The sequence below is a fragment of the Lichenostomus cassidix genome, chromosome 1, assembly GCF_008360975.1.
Source record: "Lichenostomus cassidix isolate B80296 chromosome 1, HeHo_3.0, whole genome shotgun sequence".
Classification (NCBI taxonomy): domain Eukaryota; kingdom Metazoa; phylum Chordata; class Aves; order Passeriformes; family Meliphagidae; genus Lichenostomus; species Lichenostomus cassidix.
Window position 1 is genome coordinate 19,717,236 of NC_139479.1, and position 27,545 is coordinate 19,744,780.

The 27,545-nt window shown below is 38.2% G+C and overlaps 1 protein-coding gene across 2 annotated transcripts in view; it reads right to left on the minus strand.

Annotated features, from left to right (window-relative positions):
* TBL1X (transducin beta like 1 X-linked) overlaps window positions 1–27,545 on the minus strand; it is a 189,456-nt gene that overhangs the window by 126,945 nt on the left and 34,966 nt on the right. For both annotated transcript variants that reach the window (XM_085052436.1, XM_085052426.1), the window contains exon 2: window positions 9,960–10,032. The gene's annotated coding sequence lies outside the window, so the exon portion shown is untranslated. The remainder of the gene's footprint in view (window positions 1–9,959; window positions 10,033–27,545) is intronic.

Below are 27,545 nucleotides of genomic sequence, written 5' to 3' on the forward strand. Positions count from 1 at the left end.
GTCCCTTCACAACCACTTTGATTTCATTTTACCATTCCAGGACAAGAATAACCTCATAACCTGAAGGTCAGAAAATTCTTACTCTGAGAGCAAACTGAATAATTTCCAAAAGCAAAGTCCTCTCCCGTGCACAGTCCTGCTTTCTGCTCTCCCATCTCCAACTGGCACTAATTTAAATTAGTGGACTGGTAGATTTAGCACTTCAGCTGATATCAATTACTGTTACATCACACAAAGCACTCCCTAAAGTAATCAAGAGCTAAGCTGCTTATGGAAACAGTGTAAAAAACTGCAATGGAAATTAAACAGAAGCCAGTACACAGCAGAGGCATAACCATCCCCTCTGTAAGAAAAAGAGATTTAAATGGGCTGATGCATTGTGCATCAGCAGAATTACAGCCATTTCTGTGAATGGTTTTAAGGTGCATACAGAGGTCACTGTGTTCCACAGACTGGGTTACTGCAAAGCCAACAGATAATAACTACATAAAAGAGGTAACTGGGCACTGGACCGCCTTAAAACAACTGAAGAGAAACAGAAAAAGCCAGAATGATGCTGACTCTGATGCAGCTTCAGAGCAAGCATCATCCTCTAGTTTACTCGCAACCAACTTATGAAAACTTCCCAGTGTTTTTACAATCAAAAAATCCAGCAAACCAAGCCCCAAAACACAGATTTTTTTTTTTTTTTTATCCTATTACAGGAAAATGACGGGAGGTAATGAGAGTGGGCCCAATTAAATGTGATACAAGGAACCAACCAGAAACACACTCTTCAGAAGCCCAAGTTACAACAGCTGTCTTGCACTGTTGTGTTCTTGGGATCCCACTTCAGTGGCTTCTGCCCAAGGACAATTTTGTTTTAAGGATGCTTAAAGCAGTGCTTGTCATACAGGGCAAGCCCACTCAGCTGAGGAGACAGCTCGAGTCAGTGTGGCCCCCCTTGTGTGCTCTGAAAGGGCAGATATAGATAGGCTTCTTGGCACCTTTCCATCCTACAATTTCCTACTGCTATTACACTGATGATTCAAATCTAATTTTAACAAGCAAGCGAGCCTTCTGCTGTCAGCAACCATTGTTCCAAGACAGAAGGAAAATACTTTAAGCACATTTTCGTGCCTTTCGACATCTGCATTCTTGTATTGCTTTTGTTCCTGGAGAGGGGCATGGAAAAGGAAAATAAGGGGAGCACTTCCCAAGATAAGGAGCTAAGATATCAGTGTTGTCACTTATCATTTCTCAAACAAACTTAATTTTCCCAAACAATACATGGGTGGCAGAAGGGTATTACTCATTACTAATGCCTTGGAAATCTAAAAAACGTGCTACTGTAACAAAGCAAGATTCAAACCATATTCCCCTAAGAACACAAAAAACCATGGGTTTTTCCACAAATAAAAAAACATTTTCTGCATACTTCACTACACAGCCACAATACATTTTTTTAATAACTAAATATACGAATCTCTTTACAGCTAAGTTTTTGTGTAAAGGAAACTGCTCTATCAGTTCAGAAATAATCTAAAAATTTCCTTGATTCTGTACTATCTGACAAGAGGTGACCATTCACGATGTTTCTAAGTGTTGGCCTAAGAGATGAGAAAAAGGAAAGTAATTTGAATATTCTTTTACATATTTTTCAAATGGCCTTCAAAAGCAAAGTCAACACAGAGTAACAACCTGAGTTATTAGTTGAACGGCAAAAGACATCATCTCACATAGCGTGCACTGTCAGTGAAAAGTTGCAAGGGGTAAGATATCCACTGAGCACACTTAGTTCTGAAGATTATTGTACAAGAAGGGCATAAACTCAGTTCCAATAAACAAAGAAAAGACAACAACAAGCACAGGAATGTCTTCTAGACAAGGAAGAAACAGCCCAGTTTGTCCTGAGCTACAGCACATTCAAGTTAGTCGTATGCCATGTCATGATGTTTATACCATGTGATTTTAATACCTTATAATAGAAGATTAAATACATGTGCAGGTCTCCTAAATAAAACAAATGCTATACTGTGGGACTGAAATACATAAGGTGTTTCCATTACCTAGAATTCATATCACAGAAGGTTATTTATACATTGGATCAGGAAATATTTAATAGCAGTTAGCACCTTAAAAGGTACAAAAAATGTTACCTGTGCAATACACTGCTACACTGTTGTCTCGATAGCAGCAGCCAAAATATGGGGATCAAGTGTTGCAGACACTTAGACATTGTGGAACCTGCTCAAGGTATTTAATTTGACCTCTTTGTTCAAGTCAGTGGCTTTGCATTCATTCACATTCAGCAAGTTATTAATCTAAAAAAGCTAAGAACTCTTCAATTTCTTCTTTTCTCCAAACTCCATTTGTTCTTCCATAAAATTAATGCCATAAATAAAATGTTGCATTTAGACCTGCTGTGATACTGCCAGCCAACTTCGCTGCAGATAAAGGTCAAGGAAAAATTTATTAAAAAACAAAAAAACACCCTTTTTGTCCCCCAAACTCCCTATATAAAAGAACAGTACCAAGCATTCAAATAAACTCTCAGCATAGGTCAATCCTTACTGGATTGTAAGTGAGCTGTGTGTTTTAAGAGCTAACCTTTGGAGCATTACTGAACTATTTCTTGCATAGCAACTACTGTGTTCCAGCTGGCCTCCAGAAACCTGTGACCATCCTCTGAACTAAATAACCTGCGTGTATGAAAGCCCAAACCTTAACTGAAGGCCTTAATAAGCATGAATCCAATAAGAAACACAAGTTACCTACTACCTCTACTAGATTTCCTCAAAAACACAAGTTTAGAAACTCAAACATGCAATTCTTGCATTAAATGTAACATTGAAACACTGAAAGAAATCTGTATTTTAGAAATTCATCTGAGCTGGATGTAATAATTTCAGCTAATTCCTTGTCTCAACTTCAACAGTTTTGCCAGCTTTAAAAGAGCTATGAATATTGGGGGAGTAACAAAATCTGTTTCCGGTTTGAAGTCTTCTGTCTTTTTCTTATTTCCAGCATATCTTTTTATTTCCGTAACATCCAAACAGAAGAGCCTTCTCATATCATAAATCTTCACATGGTTATAACCAGATGATGGCCAACTCATAATTTCAGTCTTCTTTTAACAAAACAGATTGGATTTTATGTTTTCTACTAGAAAGATTAGCTCCTGCAGAACTACCAAACTGTCTCTGCAATAAATCCAAATTCTTAGAGCTCCTGGTATGAGCATGCTCATCCATGCTGCACCCCCATACTAGCTAAATATCATCCATTCCATATGGATAGCAAATACACTTTTTATTTGTTAGTCTTGCAGTCTTACATCAAAAGATTGTATTACTGAATGAGAGACCTATGTGCAAGCTGTACAGCACAGCCACAGTGCACCTTCAGGATACACAAATGAGAGCTTCTGAAGGAGCTTTAGATATCGTGGGCTTGCAAGGATTAAAACAAGAAGACATCACTTTGCTATTCTTCATCACTATCTTTACAATTGAGTAGGGTGATTTGAAATAATGAAGCGAAGAGCACAATAAGAAAATAAGAAAATTAACACCTAAGACCTCCTGGAGATCCAAAGTAGGAAAACAGGAAAAAAAAAAGGCTGATATTTAGTTCAGGAACAGCTCAACATAGTTTTTCCCAGGGACTACAACTGTATCTGCTGTATTTGCCGTATTTGCATATGGATTCAGTCAGTATTTTAGGGACAGCATAGAGGACAGGCTTCTGCAAAAGTAGGCAACTACTTCACATGTGTTATTATTATATAGTATTACCAGAGACACAGCTCTGGCATCAAAGCTGAGGAGATACTGCAGCCACTGCCTCCCTCCATGGCAGATGTGCAAACAAAATAGGCTATTTTGGATGGAGGCTTAACATTGACTTGATAGATCAGAAGTTGCAGGCACAAGGTCTTGGGATTTAATGCAGTGAAATGCAAAAATAGAAATACAAATGAAAAGCAACAGTGAGATATTGTTTGGGAAAATGCAAGATATAACAAGTTTGGTATGAAAAAAATTTGGATCAGTAATAAGGAAGGTAGGGAAAGAAGGGAGAGAGTGCACTGAGACATAAATGAAGTGGGAGGTATTATGGGCAGTCAATCTACAGAGTAAAATTTTAAAAAAGAAAAGCATCAGAAATCATGCTAATAGGAAAAAGATATATTCACTATAGATTAAGGAGAACCTGGACTCCTGAGTCTCCTGATTAAATGAAGGTGGGTCTCTCAAAAGCAAAAATGTGAAGAACTGACATTTGAGTAAAGAAAGAGAAATTTTCTACAGGTGAAAGACGGTAAAGCGGGGCAAAGAAAAAGTGGGGTAATAGTTTACAAATATCTAAAGGAAGAATGCACCTAGCAGAAAAAGGATGACATTTTCTAACCGCTATGGAAACTCAAGGAGTACGTGGAAAGTGGCGGTGGGGGTTGGTGGTTTGTTTTTGTTGGTGTTTTTTACACGAAAAATATTGTGTGACTAGAAGGAAAGAATTTTTGGAGGGGAACAACCACTGCTGGCCTGTAAAAAACTGCCAGTGGGAATACTGCAAAGCTACTGCTGGACTAAGTAACAGAAAATGCCCTGATGGGACCAGTCCTGTATCAGGAACGAGGAATGCCCTGGAGAATGTAAAAGACCACTTCCCAGTCTGCTTATCAGTACACTATGCATACAACTAAGATATATTACCTGAAAATTTGTGCTCCCTTTTTAATACAACAGTAATGTACTTTATTACTGATTTTAACAGGCTTTAATAGGAGGAAGCATACATTCGATTATTTTATTACATGCTTTGAATATAAATGGTGAGCATCTGCACTCTGGTTTACTCCTTCCATCCTCACGCTCTCATAAAAACAGCACTGGCACATTTTAGAATTCAGAGCGGCCCTCCTCAGCCCAGCCGCTTTCTTGGCTGGTTTGCTGGGATCTATATATCCAATCTAATTATTTTGATTCCCATTTCCAACCCTATCAGCGGTGCAGTGGTGCAAGAAATCAAAATGCCAGTCTCCTGAATGTGTTAGAACCTAAAAGCTAACAGCTACTCATTTGCAGAGGCATCACTGCATGGCCCACAGCCCCTGTCACCAGGCAATTTACATTCAGCGTTCTGGATGTGACTCGAAAGGGGTTTCCCAGCGTACCAATACAGAGCATTTCATATAACGTTTCAGAAATGCTACAGGTTGTTGCATCATCTTATTTTGTCACAGCATAACTGACTAACAAAAAACCCCCCAACAACGCTTCGTTCAAATTTTGTCTCTTTTTAAAGACTTGAGCCCTTCGTCTTTGTTATTTTTTCCCTTTGTTTTCTTAAAAGGCAAAAAATAGGATCATACAAGCTTATCTTCCCTTAAGTGATCAGAATAGAGAGTCAGCAATAATCCTGCCAAAACACCTACTACCCTCTCAAATCAGGGGGATCATATGTTGCTCAGTAGCTGAATTTCCCTGTGGGTCTTTTCTCTGCCTCTATGCTTTCCCCCTCTTGAATTACAGTCTTACTTAGATTACTAATGCTCAGCACCACCAAAAACATTCCCATTCATTTCTCCAGCTTTTACAAACACGATAACATGATTTGTGTTTAAATGTAAGCGTCACCGTTTTACTTTTTATTATGAATATCATATGTTTGGCAAGCTGTCTGACCTTCCTTATGATGATGAATGCCGCAGCAAACAATTTGCTGTATCTTTAAAGAAATGGCCAATTCAATTACATTATGCCAGAAGCTTTCAAATCCCTCTCTGCCAAATGTCTTTGCTATATCCTGCCACAGACAGCCCATTTGTATTCCAGCACAGTAGGACACTTGTTTTGTTGAAGCACACAGCTCTAGTTAGGTACTATCAACAGAGCAGTATTTCAGTTCTCCAGCTCTGTGCTCCTTCCACCCCCTCTACCCTCGGTTATCAGGATTTTCAATTTTACTGACCAAACGTGTATGCATTACTAATTATGTGCATGAAATGCAGTAGTTATCGACTGCTACAACAAAATACATTAGTGACCAATTACAGGAGTTCTTGGCAGCAATGGTTATCATTTTAGTGGATTTAATCATTGCACTTGAAGTGAAGCTTGAGATTCCCTTTGAGATTACACCGCTAATTGCTTCTGTTTTGCCAGTTATTGCATGAGCTGTTTGCAAAAAGGATCACTAAAGATGCTTTCTAAATATGGGAGAGCAGCAAGCAGATGAAGCCTCCTGTAATGAGTGTCCTCCCCCAGTAAAACCACAGTGTCAATTTATTCATAGTGCCATGCCCCTCTCCGATCCATATCCCCCCTGTCACCCCCTCTTTCCCTCTCATTTCTTCTTACTTGGGCAGGCAGCAGCAACACAGCTGCATTGCTGTTCATGTGAATCTTGCCACACACTATAATTTATTTATATAGATAGTGAGAATAGTACACTGCAAAAACAAAAAAAAATGTTCTCTCTTCTGTGTTTGCAGAGAGGATACCACTTATTATTACGATTATGACACAATGTTTAAATGGTCTTAGACCTTAAAAAAAAAAAAGGGAAAAAACCCAAACCTAGGCCAAGTACATGATTTATTACATGTACAATACCACCATAATAGGCTTCCACTCTCCAGGAATCCCTAAAAACAAGCACTCCCCCTCCCAAGGAATTTGTAATATAACATATTGTTCTTTAAAAGCCCACATCTACTTCCAGATCGTCAGTAGTGATGAATTATCTGGTTTACAGCCTCATAAAGCAGAAGTGTCTATATATTTTAATGCTGAGGCCAACCACAGGACTCTGGTACCTTTCAAATGTAGTGATATACAACTTTCCAAACACCAATGAAAGGCTTCAGGTAAAACAAAGAGATATAATTTCATCAACATTTCAGGTCTGATCAAAATAAGTAGTCTTTCAAAGAAAGAATGGGGAAGAAGTACAACTACAGTTTTGTTAGCTGTCTGAGAACAAGCTATTTTAATAAATAAAATTGTTTAAATAAATGTGTTTGGCTCCTTTTCATTAAAAATTTCACCTACTAAAGCTTTCCATTATTCAAACACCACTTTGCGAACAACAAAGAAACTCAAAAATAGAAAAAAACCCCAACAATCCTCAACAAAAAATGTCTCATGAGATTAAAAAACCTCTTATATTTGTCTCAAACATCAACTTTTTTAGAATTTCAATGGATGCTAAGTTGATAAAACTTTAATTAGAAACCAAATTGATCTCTGTGAGAGAGATACTGTAGAGAAAGAGTTTTAAATCCCCAGAGATTTCTACACTATAAACAGCAGAGCATATGACATCTTTAAAAGCTGTCAGAAACCATACACTGTGATTTACAAAAATAATAACAATCTCTGTGAAATTAACTGCTAAAGGAAGTTGAAGAGCTTCATCCTACAGCATCAACAGGCTACAGCAGCAGCACCAGTTGGCTTCACTTCAGCCCCTAAATACAGTCAGGACTAATACCTACAAATCCCTGGAGAAGAACAAAATACAGCAGAAGGAGGGTTACATCAAGGATGTATTTATCTTGCTTCACGCCCAGATGTAGATTTGCACAAAACCCGTTGATCTTTCCAGAACAGCAGGCGCAAGAACTGCTACACGCAGGATGCTCTCAAAACCAAGGCCAGTTCATTTTCATGCTTAACAGAGAAAATCTCACCCCAGGGCACTCAATTTCAAGTCTGAATGAGAAAATCTGTAGGTGACACGGTAACTACAGTAACTGGCAAATAATAAACTGGGTAAAACACCTAGAGATCAATCCTATATTCATGAAGGAACAGACTACACAATTCAATTGGATTATCCCCATTTCTTAGTTCACTAGGTCTTGACTTCTACCTTATTAGAGAACAATTAAGGACAATTTTCAAGTACAAAGTAACGAAACACTGACATGGTATCTCTGTCAAGGCACGGTATCTTTGTCACTATACCTACAGGTCCTCCAGTCTAGCAGCATGACTGCCTTTCCTTTCTATGGACAAGCTCCTTCTCATGTACACAAGCACAAAATCTAAATTATAATTCCAAGAAGACTGCAATAGTACCTGGGATTTCTAGTGCTGCCTTTCAAATGAGGAAAGAGAAACAAATTAGGAGAAGAAAATATTCCCAAAATGAACAGCTGAGCTTATGTAGCACCCAAAATACAAAAGGTCGGGAAATAGCTGCCTTTCATCACTGTCAAAAGCAATAGACTAAAATATGCAGAGTAGGACTGATAACACAGGAAATAAATGAAAACATTTGCTTCATGTTAGTATAGAAGTTAAAAGAAACAAGGAAAAAACCTCTCTCAAAGGTCCCTGCTGGATTTAAAACAGAGCTGTTGAGCCAACTGTGATTTCAAAACATGCCACTATCATTTAAGAGCACTGAACTTTTCTTTAATAAACCTTACACCTGTTCGCTAGTTCAGAAACCTAACTAAAACCATACACAGCGAGTGCAAGACAAGGAACCAGAACCTCCATGAGAACTACTAATGCACAGGAAAACAACCAATTATTTATAATAGAGTCTCGGGCATTATTTCTAATTCAGTATCTAACACACAAATCAAAGAATAATAACGCTAAATGCTGCCATGATGAATTTTTGAATGAATTAAAAGTCTTATATGTTTATAGCTCACAAAGCCTGGAATATTTTTAAGTTACACATTTAATTCTCTTTAATATTGAAAGCAATGAGAAATGGTTTTGTCTATTACTCTATTGCAGAGATAAACACAGTAAATACTGTAGCAAAATGAAATACACTTTTTTATGCAGTGATATGATGGAAATCAATTTATAAGTTCATACATTATACACAACAATATGAATAAACCACGACCCAGATTTGGAACAAACAGCAGTGGTAACAAGTTTAGACTGGATTAGATTGAGACTCTCAGTTGGTAAGTACTGTTTGCAAAATTTAATGTAAATACTGGTAAGGATATTCAACTTAATAAAGCTTTCTAAAACCAAAGATAATTCTTTTAGGATGAGAAATGCAAGCAGGAAGAAAGGCTCCAGCTCTAGCAATTGTTTCAGAAAACTCAATTAACTTGCCCATTTTTAAAAATACGTTACAGTAGAAAGAAGTTTCATGCTGTAAAAAATTTATCTGCTCATTAATATTATAGGCATTTCATACATGAATATGTATGACTAAATATATGCATTAAATAGTCAGTAACACAACATACCTTTTTGACACGTAAAATATTTTTTTGTAACCAGAATAATGCTTGGATTGCCAGGAAAGAAAGCTATGTGGATAAATGGAAAATTTTCTTCCTGCCTTTTCAGAAAACTGTGTAGGCTAGGTTTGGGACTGGGGGCCTCCACATGCTACGGAAAGTCTACCACTTGCCCCATCCAAGCTGATGAAGAAAAGCTGTCCCTGTCTTGTTTTAACGGAAGCAAACCCAATGAGACAATAGTTTTTGTCTCAAAAAAATCCCTCATGAAATGAACATTCATCCTTTCCAAGACAGCCTTCCACAAGGTCATCTCCTCAGCCTTCACCCTCTGATGACCTCATATTCAACCTGGCCTGTTCTTAACCTGCAGTTCTGCTGAGTCTCTGTGCCTTACCACGATTACAGAGCAGCAAGATCAAGTTAAGCTTTAAGAAACTCAGAAATTAATCTGAAGATAAATAACTGAAAAGGCAAAACATCAAAATACCCAGAAATCCTGCTTATAATCTATGTTTCATTTTACAGAGATTTCAAGGGTAGCAATAAAAAGAAAACCTACTGGAAAACACTGAAGGCTCTACATCCCATTCCCTCCCTGCAGGTAGCCCTAGTACTTCTAGTCTTTATCAATTCCAAAGTCAAAGTATTTTCTCTAGTTACAATTGCAATAAGGCATGAAGATGCTGAAAAATATTTAACAGTTTTAACATTTTGTAAAGCTGATTACCAATAAGCATTCACTTACTCAGGTGCAAGAACAGTCAACGTCCCCAGCTTCCCCCAGATTTTTCCTTCAGGCCAGTTTTATCCTTAGGTACCTGTGTACAATAAAAAAACAAAAAAAAATTAATTTACATTACTCCTCATAAGTTCATCTCTTGATTATACCAACTTCTATGGTCCCAATTTAAAAATTCAGATCTCCAGCTTCTCTAACAGGATTATTTCCCATCAATATGGTTAACCAGAAGCAAACCCAAAGCTGTTTTCCCCATGTGAAAACACTGGGTTTTATTTGACCAGTTTTATATAGATATATATATATATATATATTATTTTTTTTAAAGATTTACCATGACCCTAAATGAAAGAGTTTTCTGTAAGAAAACTCATGTAAATTCAACCTAGTAGAAGGTGGGATTGCATGATTTAGGTATATTTCATCACTTGTTTTTAGGAGTACAAACAGAAAGCACACAGTTAAGCCTTTGTTAGCCACATATTTAAGCTACCTTAAAGCTGTTAGCACGTGACAAGCAAATTCTACATATTCAATTACAGCTTTAAAAATTGAAAGAAGGTTCATGTACAGGTGCACTGTCACTTAGTTAAGGAGCTCAAAAAATAGAGTTATTCTTTCTCCTGGCACTAGTATGAATTAAAGAAACATTTTCAAAATGTGCTATTCAACCATATGGAATCAATTTTTGCAGACATATGGAGCTCAAATTAAATAAGTGTGGCTTTGCTGACACAAAAGTCCACCTGCACGTATTCAAATTTTCCAGAATTAGACCATCTAATTTAGAGCAGCCCATCTCACAGTAACAGAGTAGAAAAGCAATGTATTTGATATGACACAACCTCTGTAACTAGTCTCCTTAAATAGCAATTGCAGCCTTACTTTTGACCGTGCTCAGGATATAATCAGATAAGATTGAATTAGTTCCCCTAAAATACAGCTCCAATTACATCAGATCAAAAGAAAATAATTTTTCATCTTCTCCATCATGCAAGTAAATACATAATTGGAAAATTAAGCAAGGTACCATTTTTCAAAGAAGATAAAATAAAAATAAAATAAAAGCACATTTTCAGAGACCTGTCCTACAGTGCTGCAATCTTCATACACATCTGTTGCACTTGGAAAGACCATACCATTCTGAGATCATAGAATTTAAAACTACCATCATGCAAATGTCCAGGGGAGCTCAGTTAACGTATTTTAGACAACCTCAATTCTTCACCTTCCCAGCTTTGCAGCACTTGCTCTTTCTAACTCTACTCAAGGCAGCTTTCTGAGCTTGGTTTAATTTCTAGCTCTTATAAGACAGTAGCCCTTGAAAAGGAGAAGCTCCATCTTGCTCAACACACACTCAGTTTCCCTCAAAACTTGGCCACTTCTCACCCAAGCTCTAGTATTGCCAATCCTGTGGGACACATGCCACTGCCCCCATCCACTCCTGTCTTCAGGCTCAGTCTCCTATTTGTGACCCCAGTCCTGCCTCTCTGCCTCTTTTCAGGGACCACTTCATTATATGATATATTGCTCCCACCCCCCCACCAGAGTCCCATTAGCTTCCAGCTCTTCTATACTAGCATTCATTTAAATCTCTCAGCTTTCTGCACCCTTCACAGATCTGTTAGTTTTTCTGTATCACTTTTCACCTTCCAATGTTTTTCCCACTTCTTTACTCCCCCGCTCACTTCCTGTGCTTGCCTCTTGCCCTGGCAATTTCCAAATTTCTTCTCAACAAATAAGTCCATGTTTTTTCCTGGTTCCTACACAGTCTTTGTGATCAGCATGCCACAGCCATGGCTGTGACGCTTTGTGCTGAACTCACTTCTAATGATGGGTGTTAAAGAGATCTGTACAAGGGCTAACGAGCAGGAACACTTAATTTCAGGATCCCAGAAGAACTGGGGCAGAAGAAAAGCCAAACCAGCAGTGCAGAAGTAGAATTTTAGGTATTTAAATACCTCACTACAGACACCTATATATTTAGATGTCAGGGCAGCTGTATGAAGGCTTTGTGGACTGTAGCAACTTCTGTCTTGATGTTAGATTAACACGAGCCAGTTTTTTAAATAAAAAAAAAATAAACACTCTACAATGAACCAAAATAAAGTTACTTAGAGTCTAAATCTCAACCTAAACTCAATCTACATCTCAGTTAACTGCAAGCTAATAATACTTTTTTAAACCATTTTTTCTGAAGACAAAACAGACCTTTATTCAGTCAAATATATTAAGTACTGTGGGGGAGGGAGAAAGGATTTTAAATTAAAAACAGGGTTTTCTTGGCACTGTTTATCACGGATAAATGTTATCTTTATTCTACAGAAGAAAGTAGATTGTATCATACCTTCATCTATTTTTGTCAGAAAGTAGAAGCTAACCAAAGACATCTTCCTATCCTGTCTCAAACTTCCTTGCCTTTGGTGTTTGTGTGGGTTGAGCGCTAAGGCTGAATTTGAGGTGATTTTATAGAATCACAGAATACCAGGTTGGAAGTGACCTCATGAATCATCTAGTCCAACCTTCCCTGCCAAAAGCCCGGCCAAGGTTAGATGGCCCAGCATCCTGTCCAGCCAAATCCTAAAAGTGTCCAAAGCTGAGGAATCCACAGCTTCTCTGGAGATGTAATTCCAATGGCTGATTGTTCCAATTGGGAAGAATTTTCCTGTTGTGTTCAACTGGAATCTCACCAGGAGTAACTTCTCCCCACTACCCCTCATCTTCTCCATGGAAGTCCTTGTAAAATGGAAGTCTCTACCATCTTTGCAGCCACCCTTTAAAGACTGGAACATGATGAGAAGGCTTCCCCTAAGCCTTCTTTTCCCAAGGCTAAACAAATCCAATAGAATAGTTACTTTTTATATTTAAATAACCAATTATTGAAAGTATTTAGGTACACTACAACAACACAACCTTTCAGCAACCTCTTCCTGTGTCCAACATATAAAAATTAGGTATAAATGCAATATCATTAATGAACACAGTATTTACAAATAAATCACTCATTCCTCTGTTGAGCCACAGTGAGTTAAGTACACTTTAATGCTGCAAGTGGTATCTAATTATCTTTATTTGATCCCAAATGCACCAAGGAAACAAAAATGTTCAAATTACTTGGATCTTGCTGATAAGCACTCAACATTTAAAGGTATATGTTAGGATAATGTAAGATGGTATTTATGCTTATTTCTTCTGAAGAAGTCTCAAACAGTCACATGAATAAATTTAATTCATACAACTGTTTGTTCTTCCATTTCATGTATTTCCTGCTGGTGTTAAAAGCAGAAAGAGATTTAGTTATCCTGACTCTCATCCCTAGTATTGCCTGACCCAGGAAATTCACCACTGGCACTTCCCATGGAGAAAGGAGGACAGTCAATATGAATCATGCTCTGGGAACTAGGCTTCAAAACCTAACTAATGCAATGACTACAACTCACACAGAAGCCAATTATCACTTGTGATCTGAGGCATTTCTCAAAAGCTGGCACTCTGAATCTCCTATTAATCAGTATATTCACATGGGTTTGCTAGCTAGGATAACAGGAAATTAATAACATAGCTTTTAGTAGTAGATTGATTCTGAATTAAATAAAAAACAAAAAACCCAACACATACACACATGAAACCCCCCAAAATACAAACAACCCACTGGCAAACTGATCAAAAAGCCATAAAAGACTAAGTATTTGCCTCCTTTTATTTTAGGAAATCTTTCTGCTCTGTTTTTCTCCCCTTCCTCACAAGTTCCTGGCATCCCTTATACCACGATGTTTATATTCTAGTTTCCATCACCAGCAGCATGCACAAGACACTTCATTCACCCACAGATATGTCCTTGCCAGACAGGTCAAGAGAATAATTTACAAATGAAGATCCATCACTTTCCCCCCAAAATCACAAGTATGAAGAAAAGAATCACTCCTTTCCCCACCTAGTCACAATAAAAAGTGTCTGTGCCTCCCCAAAGTCTGCATAGTGGAAGGAAAATAATGATTCTTACCATCTAATGGTTTCCTGGCATTGAAAATTTACCAGTGTAATGGTGACAGAATCACACAATAAACTAGTTTAAATCTTCCATGTAAAGGTCTGGTCGGGAGGGTTTGGCAATAAAAAGGTTTTTTGCTTAACAACCTTCATTCAGAAGAATCCCAGCTCACCTCAAAACATCTCTTACTAAAGCAAGAGGATTTTAGCATCATCAGTATAGCTGCAGTAGTCTGGCTGATGCTAGTTAACTTGGTCACAAAGGTAAGTCCTAGAACATTCCAGCAAACAAGTGATCTGGGATTATACTTTATACAGCCTAAAGCCAATATAGTTAACATTCCTTTGATCCTTGAGTTTCACACTTCAGAGAGCTGAGGGAGAGAGGAGGTGCTGACACTTTCAGGAACCACTAATTACAGGAATTCATCGTGAAGGGCATTGCTAGAAAGTAATAGAGATGTTTACATATAAACAGTGCAGTTGCTGTCACCCAATTGTCCATGAAAGGTTTCAGTGCATTTTTCCACCCAGATTGATGTTCTGTAAGGTGTTGAACAGGAAAGAAATTTACCACAGTATTTATATAGTATATATACCTTCCATTAAAACATAATCCCTAGCACATTTTTTTGTATTTGATCTCAAAGTAAATTATAAATCAGACCTATTTTAACAGTTTAATAAAAATATTATGGCCAGAATTTTTAAAAGGTTTGCTATTACATTTAGTCAGCCAAGTAAAAGTATAGTCTTCTGAATTGAATTCATTTTTGAAACAGAATTCATCCTGAATGGGAGCTACTGCCATTTTATGGTATAAAATAAAAGTGAAATCCAACTGGCCCCAATTATAACATTAATGATCTATGCAAAGTTACTTGTCTTCTTTTGAAATATGTTTAAAACCATATGGCAAGTTACTGGTAGAAGCAGGAACAATATCCTACTTAACTCATTAATTTTCTTGAGAGTGTCTTACAAGGTATTTTACAAATTTCCAGGTTTACATTATAGCCATTCCCTGTAAGATTTTTTTTTTTCAATGACAATAGTCACCTAAAGCATAGAGCCTTCTTCACAGCCAGCTGAATGTTTGGTGGTAAAATATGGCCTGAGCCTATCAACACCAGGAAGATACATCTTACTTTTTAATCTGGCCCTCCAATTAAACACTGAAAAGAAACTTTCTCTTTAAATCCTGTCCAGAATAAAATCTAGAAAGCTGTAGCCCATCCTTTATCAGCTGCTTTTTCACTTACTAATTTAGATCAACACTTCCTCCTGTTGCACACTTACCAGGAAGCAGCTATGCCATGAATGTGTTACAAACACTATGCCCCTCTCAGGCGGCACAGCTTTCTGAAAAAAACAAGACAACCTAATGGAAGCACTTCTTTTTATCATCCTCTGCTTCCTGCCCACATTCTGGTTACTTAATTCAATACCGAGGTGAGAGCTTTTGAACGAATTTCACATCTCATTTTACTTGTGTAGTTCCCCCCCTGAGTCTGAGGTCATTGATGATATGTTGATTTCCCTGCAAGTCTACTTTCTCACAGAAACACCACAAATGCAAATGCAGAGTGATAACCAAAGTGCAAGACATCCCTTACTGAGAATAATTCTTCTGGGCTACAGGAGGTGAAAAATTACTGAGAAACTTCTCTGCACCCAACAGTAAAGTCTGAGTAGCAGAAAGGCTGCTATACCTCCTCTGGATTACCAAGCCAGCATTTCACTGTGCCTCAGCAAAGCTCAGAGACAGGGGATGATCCTTTCGGGATGAGTGTGCAACTGCAGGAACCACACGATGAATGTTCCGTTCTGCAGTTTCCATTGTGAATCTGCTCCATGTGTCCCAAACACCACAAAATGCTTCTCAATAATCTATAAAAGGCAAAACAATTATAGGAAAGGCTACAACTATAGCATACTACAGCTTTACTACTGGCTAAATTCTATGTCTTTGCAACAGTTGCATGTTTTTAATAATTGCTAAGTAACAACTTCTGCTAAATGATCACAGTAAATGGACCATATTTCACACAACAAAAAAGGGGGGAAAAAGTCTATTATATGTTCTCTTTCCTGAGGGGACCCATTAATTCCTGACCCTAGATCTAGTAATTTGTTCCTTGATGAATATTAGAAGGTGGGGGCTAGAACAGGGGACAAATAAAATAAGTTGTTATTAAAGGGTTTGGGAGAAGAGCAGAAAAAACATGCTAAACATGCTTCTCTTATCCACAAGCAACCACTAGAAATACTGAGGCATATTGTTAGTGCCAAATAAATATAATCAAAACAAGCAGTTTCAGTCTCCCTTCAGACCCCTTGGAGACATCAATACTTCAAATCCAAAGACTCATCTCATAACTTAACTTTCTACTGTCATTCCAGAATTGATCTCCTGTGCAGCTTATTAAACTTGGGCTGTTCAGGTTCTTTGTCCCACTGTCCTGTTCAAAAGAAATGGTGGGGAAAGTTCTAGTAATGTTTTGTCTGAATTTGTTCAGGACCAATGGATAATATCAATTTAAAAAATGATTATACTTCAGCTGAAACAGGTCTTCACTGTTGATGTTTACCCATAAATTTATTTTCAAAGAATAGCTTTATTCATTCTAAATCTTCATCTGACTAAGCTAAAGGACAAAAGCTTTCTAATTTGCTCTCTGAAAGATAAATACTCCCTAACTCTGATCAGCCAGCCTAGTAGTCTGTCTTTGCACCTGGTCCAATTTAAGTCCATCTTTCTGTTCATTGCAAGGGAAGATCATTGGACATAATATTCCAAATGAGGTCTCAGGAAGGCTTTATGAAATGCTATTAGCATTTCTCCCTCTCTCTACAAAAATATCATGTCTGCTGCATCACAGAAACACATTAGACTCTTTCACAGCAGCATCATACTGGTGGCTTAGAGCCATCTTAGTGGCATTATCACAGCACTTTACCTAATTCAGACTGCTCCAGCCACTAAATCATCTACACAACATCCTACGATGTTAACAGATGTTCTTCTCATTTTAAATATTTGCATATTGAGATAAAGATTAATGTGACCTGTTTGAGGTGAGGCACTGGGGGCTTGCAGAGCTGAATTAGCAACTGAGACTTTCAGATTCTTAATCCTAAACACACACCTCTGAACTCCAGCAGCAAGCAGATGAACTACACAGCACACAGTAACAAGTACTCCTGATACTCCACACCAAATGCCTGTGCCTGCACTCAAAAGTAATTTCTAAATGGATGGCTCTAGATGGCCACTTGTCTACCATGCAATTACATCAGCCTGCTGAGGAGCCACACAGAAGTTATCCAGAAAGGCCAAACCTCCACCCATTTTGCCTCCTTGTCCTCAGCAAACTCAAAAAATGCCTTTTTGTGGCAATTGCATCCAGACAAGTTGCTAGGTGTTAGGCCACCTCCTCTCACACATCCTCACTCTTAACTGCCAGAGCAAAAGCTGTTCAGTGATAACCACCTCTACAGAAGCTCACATTGACAGTGGTACGTTCTCCTGGAGAATATTTCCAGGATTCTGAGTTTATAATTTGAAAGTTCTTTTTGTTTGAAAATTTAGATCACACTGGAAGAGACAGTCTCCTTGTTTCACAAGAAAAAGGCACAAAAAATCTAAAAACACAGCAGCACAAATTCAAAGAATCGTGATGAACAAAGGGGTTGACTGGTACCAAACAGCTTGGTGGTTCTGACACAAGTCAGTATGTTGTAGCTACTCACATCATAGGGTTAGTTTCACTATTCCAATCAAATACTCCTGACAAACACCTATCTTCGTGGAAGGTTTGCCCAAAACATGAACATTACTAGAACTAGACAAAACAAGAACTACTTTCCCTTAATGCTGAGGATCTCTTAATTGCCAAGAAATGCCATGAATGTTTTGCAGTTGCATTCCAAAAAATACTTTTTCTTCCAAGCAACTAGCAGAGCCAGAACTGTCCTCTGAGCTAAGGACATGGGAGTCTTTTTCTATAAATAAAGCAAGCATTCTATCCAAACAGAACACTAGCTTCTCAGAAAATAAATATCCTAGCTACACTTGAACTTGGCTTCTCTCTTTCACTCATTATCAAATTTATACCTTAACCTTTTCCTGCTTACATCCAACTTCACAGATTAGCCCACTACTGGAAAAAGCTCACAAATAGCTAAGGCACACAGGATAACTTCTGCAAATAGTCCATGGTGTAGAACTCGATGTTAATAAAATTAAATACTGCAGCTATTATAATTATTAAAAGGAAGGTATGGACCAGAAACAACTGAACTGACATGAGCCAGCATATTACTGCTGGCCAGCTGAGCTGAGTCAGCTACAGGAAGAGGTAGATATCTCACTGTCCAGCAGTGGGGAGAGAAACCTGTCCATGCTGTCTTAAGTGCATGACTTTTACTGTACAAATGAAGGGATAAAAAAGCCATCCTACAGCCAATTTTCCCAAGGCTGATGATGAACCATCTCATCCATCACTCAGCATTTTATGAAACTACAGTAGTGTAATTTGTCCCAGCTTGCAAAGATGGTTTTCTGTCCTCTGTGCTCATTAGCAGGATGTGAATGTATCAGTTTGGCCCTTTGGTCTTGGATAATGGAAAAGGTTAAGCTTATCTGAAATTACAGATAAATACCAGGCACAATTCTGGTTAGGTTCCTGGTCTATGGCACATGGAATATAAAATACACATACTTTTGACTGAGTGCATGCTTGACTTACACGGATGAAAAGTAAGTAATCTGAAAACCAGGACAACTATTTCCTGGTGTTTGCAGTTGGGATCTATGTACATTATATTTATATATCAAAATTTCAGTGTCCATACAACAGAAGTGTACTTTTTACTTCTAATATGGAATTTCCATGCAGAAAACTAGCAGTATATCCAGAAGAATTCAAAATTTACTTCTATTTGAATACAAATGTATGTACCTCTTATAAAGTCCCACCAGTAAAATCTACTCACATTCCTAGCTGGAAATACATTTGTCAAGATACATTTGCAAATAAGGCACATAGTTTGCATGCATACAAACAGATACTGAAATCTTTGTACGTATACATATGAAAAAGAAGCATCACAGTTTACAAGCAAAAATGAGCAGGCAGTGTTTCAAACTGACAATGTGATATGGTGTTATCAGGAAGGACAAGAATCACAGTGATTTACAGTAAATTACTCTTACTGGCCAGGGGTGATACACAGCTATGAGACCAAATTAAGGAAGTTTGCATTGCTGCCTTATGGTGCTTGATCTTTCAATTAATGTCTCAAGAACACTGAATTATCTGTATCTGAGCATTATTTTTCATGTTAGCATGAAAGAAAGAGGTTTTTCAAACCACAACACACTTGGACGAATTTTCATCAATACTTCCATTCCTAGTCACTGAGTCCCACTCATTCCTTCTGACTAACCTTGCAACTTTCATTTTTAATCTTTTTATCTAAACTATCAGAGCAAGGAAAAAAAACATAAGCCCAACACAGAACACATGCCTACATTATCAAGCCTAATGTCCTTCAAATCCAGGGAATCTAAAGCTCCCAAATGTATCTTTATCTACAGCACACTCCTTTCTAACACTGAAGAGTATCTTGCAATTGAAGTATTTTGTGAATGCAGTGTGCATATAGATGTATGATGTGAAAGTATAGATATGACACAGGATATGGTCTCAGCATATGCAGATGTCAGGCGGGATAATAACCTGCAAATCAGAAACAATACAGTGTAGCTAACGGCCATAAAAAGGAAGAAAGAAACTACAGGAGGAGCATTCAAACATTTTATGAGTGGTATTTTCCCAGGTTTGCTAAGGGCATGACTCCAGTAATGCTTTTGCCTTGAGTTTCCTAACTTTGATAAATTTACAGTAAACTTAAATTTATTTGGAAGATCAAAAGCAAAACACACAAGACCAAAATTACTTCCTTCAGTTTATTCTCTTGTATTTTGCATCAAAGCAGCAGCACAGCAATTAAGATTTCCAAATATTACTCATTCCACAAAGACCCACTGAAGTTCTCCACACACAGTAACTAGCTTACCACTCAGACACTGAGTAGTGGACTATAAACTAGGTCTCCTGTCATTTTTAGGACATTCAAGACATCCTAGTGAAATTATTCAGTGTTATCAAGTAAATGAATCACAGAATGGGTAAGGTTGGAAGGGACCACTGGTAGGGACATCTGGTCCAACAGGATTGTGTCCAGATGGTTCTGGAATATCTCCAGTGAGGGAGATTCCACAAGCTCTCTGGGCAACCTGTTCCAGTGCGTGGTCACTGCACAGTAAAGAAGTTCTTCCTAATATTCAGGTGGAACTTCCTCTGCATCAGTTTCTTCCCTGTCAGAGCACATTAGCATCACTGAGAAGAGCCTGGCTCCATCCTCTTGCCACCTTCCCTACAGGTACTGATAGACTTTGTTTGGGTTCCTTCTCAGTTGCCTCTCCTTCAGGCTGAACAAGTCCAACTCTCTCAGCCTTTCCTCATAAAAGGGATGCTCCAGTCCCTTAATCATCTTTGTTGCCCTCCTCTGGACCCACTCCAGAGGCTCCATGTCTCTCCTGTCCTGAGGAGCCCAGAACTGGACACAGCACTCCAGATGTGCCTCACCAGGGCTGAGCAGAGGGACAGAATCACCTCTCTGACCTGCTGGCAATGCTCTTCCTAATGCCCCCCAGGATTCCATTGGCTTTGGCCACAAGGACACCCTGCTGGCCCATGGACAGCTTGTTGTCCACCAGGACCCCCAGGTCCTTCTCCACAGAGCTGCTTCCCAACAGGTCAGCCCCAGCCTGTGCTGGTGCAGGAGGCTGTTCCTCCCCTCTGCAGAACTCTGCATTTCCCTTTTCTGAACCTCAGACTGCTCTTCTCTGCCCACCTTTCCATCCTGTCAAGGCCCTCCTGAAGGGCTGCACAGCCCTCTGGGGTACTGGCCACTCCTCACAGCTCTGTGTCCTCAGTGACCTTGCTGAGGAGGCATCTGCCCTTCATCCAAGCCACTGATGAACAAGGTAAACAGCACTGAACCCTGTGGGACAATGCCAATTACAGGGAGGCACCACTGGCTCCAGGTTATCACCGATGACACTTGGCAAGGTTGCTCACATAGAGTTTGAAACCAAACCATGCTGAACCTTCACCCCAAGCAGACTCCGTCTCAGGAACATATTACAGCTGAGTATAAGGAAACACACTGAAAGGACAGGGAGTTCTCCACAGAACAGAGTGCTCCATATTCAGCACACAAAGTTGGTTGTCGAGATTCAAAGTTACAGCTTTGTTGAAAGATCTGTGGAAATATTTGCATTACTTCGAAACTGAGTAACTCCCAAAGTGAATGGGTTGAACCTAAATACCTGATACAGTTACTGAGCCAAATAGTGCCAGTATTAAACTAGGCTAAAGTCATGAAAAGCAAAAAGTATCAGTGTGGAAGAAAAAACATTTTTGCAATACAATTTTATATTATTCCTGGAGGATCTACTGATGAAAAAATAATTTTTTTAAAAGGTAATATCATAGGAATTTTAATCTGTGTATACATTATTTAATAGACTCCTATAGCACATATCAGACTAAACTGCCTTGCCAAGGCCTCAGAAAATTAGTCTAGACACAAGAAGAGGCATATTCTGCATAGTAAGACTTCTGAGAAAGGCTTGTAAAAGAAACACTTTGGAGAATTCTTATTTTTTTCTGGTAAGGCATATGGGAGTGCTTTCACTGAAGTAATTCTTTATATAAAGATAAAAAATATTTTAAAGCTAACTGTCAGACACCTTCACACTTCTAAGAGCCAATGATTCCACTCAAGGGTTTCTTACTACATGCAATTGAACCACTATTCACCTCAGCAATCTCCATGTCAGTAAAAATCCTTATCTGACAAAATTTCATGCATGCTTTGGTGTTTTCAGGATTAGGTTTTTGGATTGCAGCTACCTGACTTACTAGTCAAATATCTATTTAAAAATAAAAAAAAATAAAAAAAATAAAAAAAAAATAAAAAAAAAATGGCCAGAAAAGGTTGTGTTATCTACTTAGAGCAAAAGAAAAAGGATGCAAGATACTATTATTTACTTAAGGACCTCTATGCCTTCCTGATGACCAAGCATGCTAATGAAAATTTACATCCCAATTATCCTAAATATCAATATAACAATAAAACAACACATGCTATCTGAAAGAGCTATGACTCCACACAATTAACAGTAAAACATTTCTTACAGGTATTAAGTTCACAGAAAATGTTGGTAAACAACTCAAGATACTTACCCACAGGTAGTGTTAAAAAGGAGAGCTTTCCAATTTCCCTGCAACATCACCTGTACCACTGACTAGCAGCCAGACACTGTTCTGAGTCAATTCCAGCCAGTCCAATACTAAGTCAAGGTTAGTGCATTGTAGCAGCAGAAGATAGTATGAAAATGAGTCAATGTATTGTTTTCGGGTACATGCTGTTGAGATTGGGAAAGGCAAACATGAGAGAGAAGACTCCACTCTGAATTACAGCAGGACACCCACTCATTTCAACATACCCAGAACACTGGAATTTTTCAAGGGAAACTTATTGAAGTAAAAGCAATCACCAATGATATGACGATTTTTCCATTTAAATTACTTCTTTCGAAACTTTTAAATATTTTAGAGCACTATTTTTAATACATTTTTTCCAGCTTTAGATTCTCATCTTTTAAGTTTCCTCCTTTCAAAGACAAAGGAAGTAAGAAAAATGTTTAGAAAAAGGGTAAGACAGAAAATTAAATCAAGGGTCTAAGTAGTATATCCTGTTAAGTTGAAGGAAATTAAATATTTTTTTCTATCTTCAGCTATTTTATTCTTTGCAGCAAGTATTTTTGCACGTTGTCAAAATAGCCCTTATCAAAATCTTTGCAATCTAACAGTCATGTTGACCCTGTGCAGTTTGAAGGTCTCACCTTTTCCTACCATGGCCACCAGTCAAGGTGAACTCTCTTGCAGGGAACCACAGTTTATCCACTGACCTACCCTGACAGCAGGCACTTGAGCCCTGCAAAACAACAAATGAATTGCCATTCACTACCTAGCAGCTCTTCAGAACAACAGAAGTACAGCCCAGGAAAGTACCTGGAGAGAAAATACAGGTTCAGTCACAACGGTCGTGAATTAAGAATCAAAAAGTTACCGAGAAAGGCAACTTCACAGAGAAAGAAGTCATATTTTTAACATTATACATTAAATGAGCATGGCTTTACATACTTCAGTGACATTGTTTATCAAGACATGGTATGTATTTATATGGAACCAGTTTAATCCCAACTGGAAAGGGAGACATGAAGTACTTTTAAACATCATTAACACTACAGACTGCAGTACAATGATTATAGACTTCATAAAAGCAGTCGTGATTCTGACCAAGAAAGCTTTTATTTTCAGATCAGGCCAAGTTAAGAGAATATCTTTGTCTCACAGCAACATAAATATTGCATGTGCATTCCTGTATTTAGCCATCTCATGCAGCACAGATTAAAAGCAGCAGCTAGATATTGTCTGTAAGAGTAATTTTCTTGACTTTAGCATAAACTAAAAGAAGCCATAGTAGAAAAGGGGAGGAAATGAGTTTTCCTCTTTTAGTAATTTAATCCTTTTTCTTTCTTTTCCTAGCACAAGCTGTGACAAAGCCAGTATAATACTATCTCATCACTCTGAGTTCAGGCTCTCGATTGTTTTGGTAATGAACTATATGCCAAGGGTTCAGGGAATTTTGGAGACTGAAACACACACATGATGTTTTTCCACCTATCTTCTCTAATGAGCAACTATTAATGGACCAACAGCACACAGTTTGAGAACAGTGAGGGCCTACAGAATATACACATGATCCCCTGAAGGAAGGAGGGAGGTTGAAATGGCCAGCCCTCCAGGGCTGAAACTAAAACATAACCTCATCCTGAGTTCAAATAACATCTAATGGACAGATTTTTAAAGTGAGCAGGCAGCTGGAAACTATTCTAGCTGCAAGATGACCCTGCTAAAGCCGAGGAACACTCACCTTTAATGAACTGACAAGGCAGCCTTCTCCCACCCCCACCATTCTCCAGGAGTGGGGATGGAAGTATGTGGAAGCCAAAGCAGAGAGCCCCCGTGGTACCAATCTTTCACTATACAGCACTAAGAAAGATATCCTATGTCTGAAAATTAGAGTAAACCTTAGGCCACCATGAATTACAATTACTACAGACACTGCACAAGAGGAGTTTGCTGCCTGGAGTCCTGGATATCCACATGGTACATCTGCTGCTCCTGCTAGGTATGCCTCAGCAGCAGGACAATGCCTTACATCAATCACACTCATTTGAAAATACTTGAAAGAATGAGGCTTATTATGAACTAATACTAGTTTGAAAAATCTGTATTCAAACGAGTGAAGTTTACATTAAAAAAGGTAATAAAACCACATTTCTTTTTAGAAAGCCAACAAGTGAAGAAATAGCATGACTCCCAATTTTAATTTTCAGTTTCACTACATGACACTGGGAAGTTCTGATTTAGTTGTAAAAATGCTGCTGTCAAATCTGAGCTTGATAACTGATGGAAGCTTCTTTGTGTACAGAGAATAACCTATCTCAGATCCCTCAGCGGATCAAAAATAATTCTTCATTTACTTCCTTCTTTGTACTTCTCCAATTTTCCATTGGGCAGTGCTGGCCCAGCATGGGGATGTTTTATTCTGGGGTGACAGCACTGTTCCTACATCACAAGTAGCTCCCCTGTGGGCCAACAACCCAGAGGAAGAACTGCAGCAGCTCAGCAGCAACTGCTGTGCTCAGGAGTGCCAGAAACCACAATCTCCCTACAGCTCCAGAGGGAGAGGTTACATTAAGTATTCCCGTATTTCTGTGAGCAAGCAGCAGAATGTGATTGCTCATGTCAGAATTCTGGGGGCCAACTGCACTCACAAAAGCTCCAGCACTTTCAGGGTGACCCTGCTGTGGAAATTAAGGTGAAAGACCTGATGCCTGTGTAGTTCTCATCTAATACAGGTCAGGAGGTATATGAATCCAGCTACTGCCTCATGGTTTGGAAGAACTCCTGGGTCCACTGCATCATTGCAGGAATTTCCTTTAGAGGAAACGCTTAAGTACTCACTTTACTCATAGTTTCACTCCTGTTTTCTCGCTTTTTTTTTGGTCTAGCTTCTTAATCACACTTTTTAGTCTATCACCTTGGTTTGCTATTCCTTGCCTACAGACATGATTATTCCTGCTCACTGTTTTTAGCTTCCACCAAAAGCAAAAATTTCAAGGAAGCATCCCTGAAGGACATTTGATTTGTTGAAGAAATGGTCCTTTTCAGTCACAGAAAGTCCTGTCAGAAGCAATCATATAATATATTTACCTTCCTAAAGTGATCAGTTGCATCATTACCAATGATAAGCCAAAATCTGCCATGGGGTGGGAGAAGGAGGAATTTTTTAAAAGAAAAAGCTCAACACACTTGTTTTTAAGGTTTTCATCTGAAGATGACTGAAAATGCATTGTGCCCAAGGACATCTGATATTAGGTCAATTAACTCTCTGCACTGTCTCCATATCAGTGTCTCACTGTCAGCAGCAACAAGACTTTCATAAGAGAAAAATATTGAGAAATGTTAAGAAACATCTCAGAGTAGAGACTCTCAAAGAATTCTTTATGAATGAAAGCTGTTCACGTGAGAAAAGTTGTAAAGTATTCAGATGCCAGGACAGGAGGAGAAAACACACACGCTTACTGTGAACACTTCCAAGTTAGAAATACCAATTAGAATTATTTCATAAGTGCAAATGGATCTATACCATAAACTCTTAAAAGCAAACATGACTGGCAAAACTCTAATCCAATTAGCAGCAGTAACAAAATATCTGTATATGCTGCACATTTTCAATGCGTCAGACACAAAGCCAAATTTTATAGCCCATCAAATAACAAAAGCCAGGTATCAGCCATGTAGTTCAAAATGGAAGATAAACAGAAGCTTAACACACATAGATTTGAATTTGTCTAGAAAAGTACTTCCCTTGCTTTATCACAACTGTTTGAGAAGCGATAAATATTTAAATATCATTAGCAAAAAGCCATTATTTAACTGACAGTTATGAAATCATACTCTGAATGTAAAGTCTTTGAGACAAAATAATTCTGTTCTAGTATGGCAAATGCTTAGTTACCAGCGAACATACAGAGCAACAGCAGAACACTTCACACTTGGCAAAGTTTGAAATAATATTATTCTGCTTCAGCAAGAATCTATAAGTAAAAAATGAGATATTTAACAAGCTATGCAGGATTTATTACCTTTGAAATGTTACTCTAATTTGCAAGATATAATCAGGTTTCCAAGGAACAATGCTAAAATGTAATAAAGGATCCAGATCTCATTCCTTAGCAACTCCTTCCATTTAATCATAAAAACAAGATAAATCCAGACTGCCAAAAATGAAAAGATGGACGAGGCAGATAGGAAACAAATCAGTTAAGTACAGGCATCAGAAACTACAGTGCAAGATGGCATACAAATCCTGTGGTTGACAGAGATAAATCTATCAGATAAATTCAGAAGAATTAGAACTGACACTAAATCTAAGGTTTGAGCAGAAGCTAGTACCGATGCACAACAGGAAGAATGAAGCAGAGATGTTTCAGACTTGTCTCTGCTTTAAAAATCCCCTTTACTGATTTTTGTCATCACTCCATCCTAATTTTTACAACATATTTCAGAAAATTTAAAGTTCCTCTAAACTGGGATCTTGAGAACTGACAGTACTTGCATTGTCTGATGGTGCATTCTGAAAAATAACACTGTTGCAGTGCTCCCGTGAAATATCACACATAGCAAGTTCAAAGGAGACCTTACATAACATTCAATAAGCAAATGCTTAACCTGCTGTGAACACAAACTTCATTTCTGGCAAGGGATGATGATACAGTTTCCCTGCACCTCAAGATAACCTAGCCCTGTCTCATCAAATAAAGGCAGTATTTTATGTGTCAGAAGTACTATGTAAATCAGAAGTAATACAGAAATTAATTGTTAATCAAAGTATTTGTAAGCCTGTTGCACTTTTTTTTTTTCCTTTTTGGGACAGCAACAAGGTCAGAGAATCTTGCAGAGCTACTGCTGCTAGGGGATGCCAAAAAGGTGTTTTTGCATTGTCTGAAGACCAGGGCAATGAACATCCTCCAGGCACTCCTTTTCCCACTCAGCTGCCCAGGCAGCAGCTCACCTCAGCCAGTCCTCACTGCCTCTCACAAATGAAGTGTAAATAACTATTTTTCCATGACCCAGAGAGCAAGAGTGCAAAAACTGAAAAACCAAGGAAGCTATCAACAAATTACAGAAATTCAAGGAGGTTTTTCTTGTAATATGTTTAACCATCACAAGGAACAGAATGCAGTGGCTACCATATTTACTACCTCATTTTATCACCCTATAATGCCTAAGAGATTAAACATCTAAACCAGTTTCTATCCATACAGCCTGATCATCAAGGGAGATGAAGGGAACTTAAGAAAGGCTCATTAACAACTATTTGACAAAA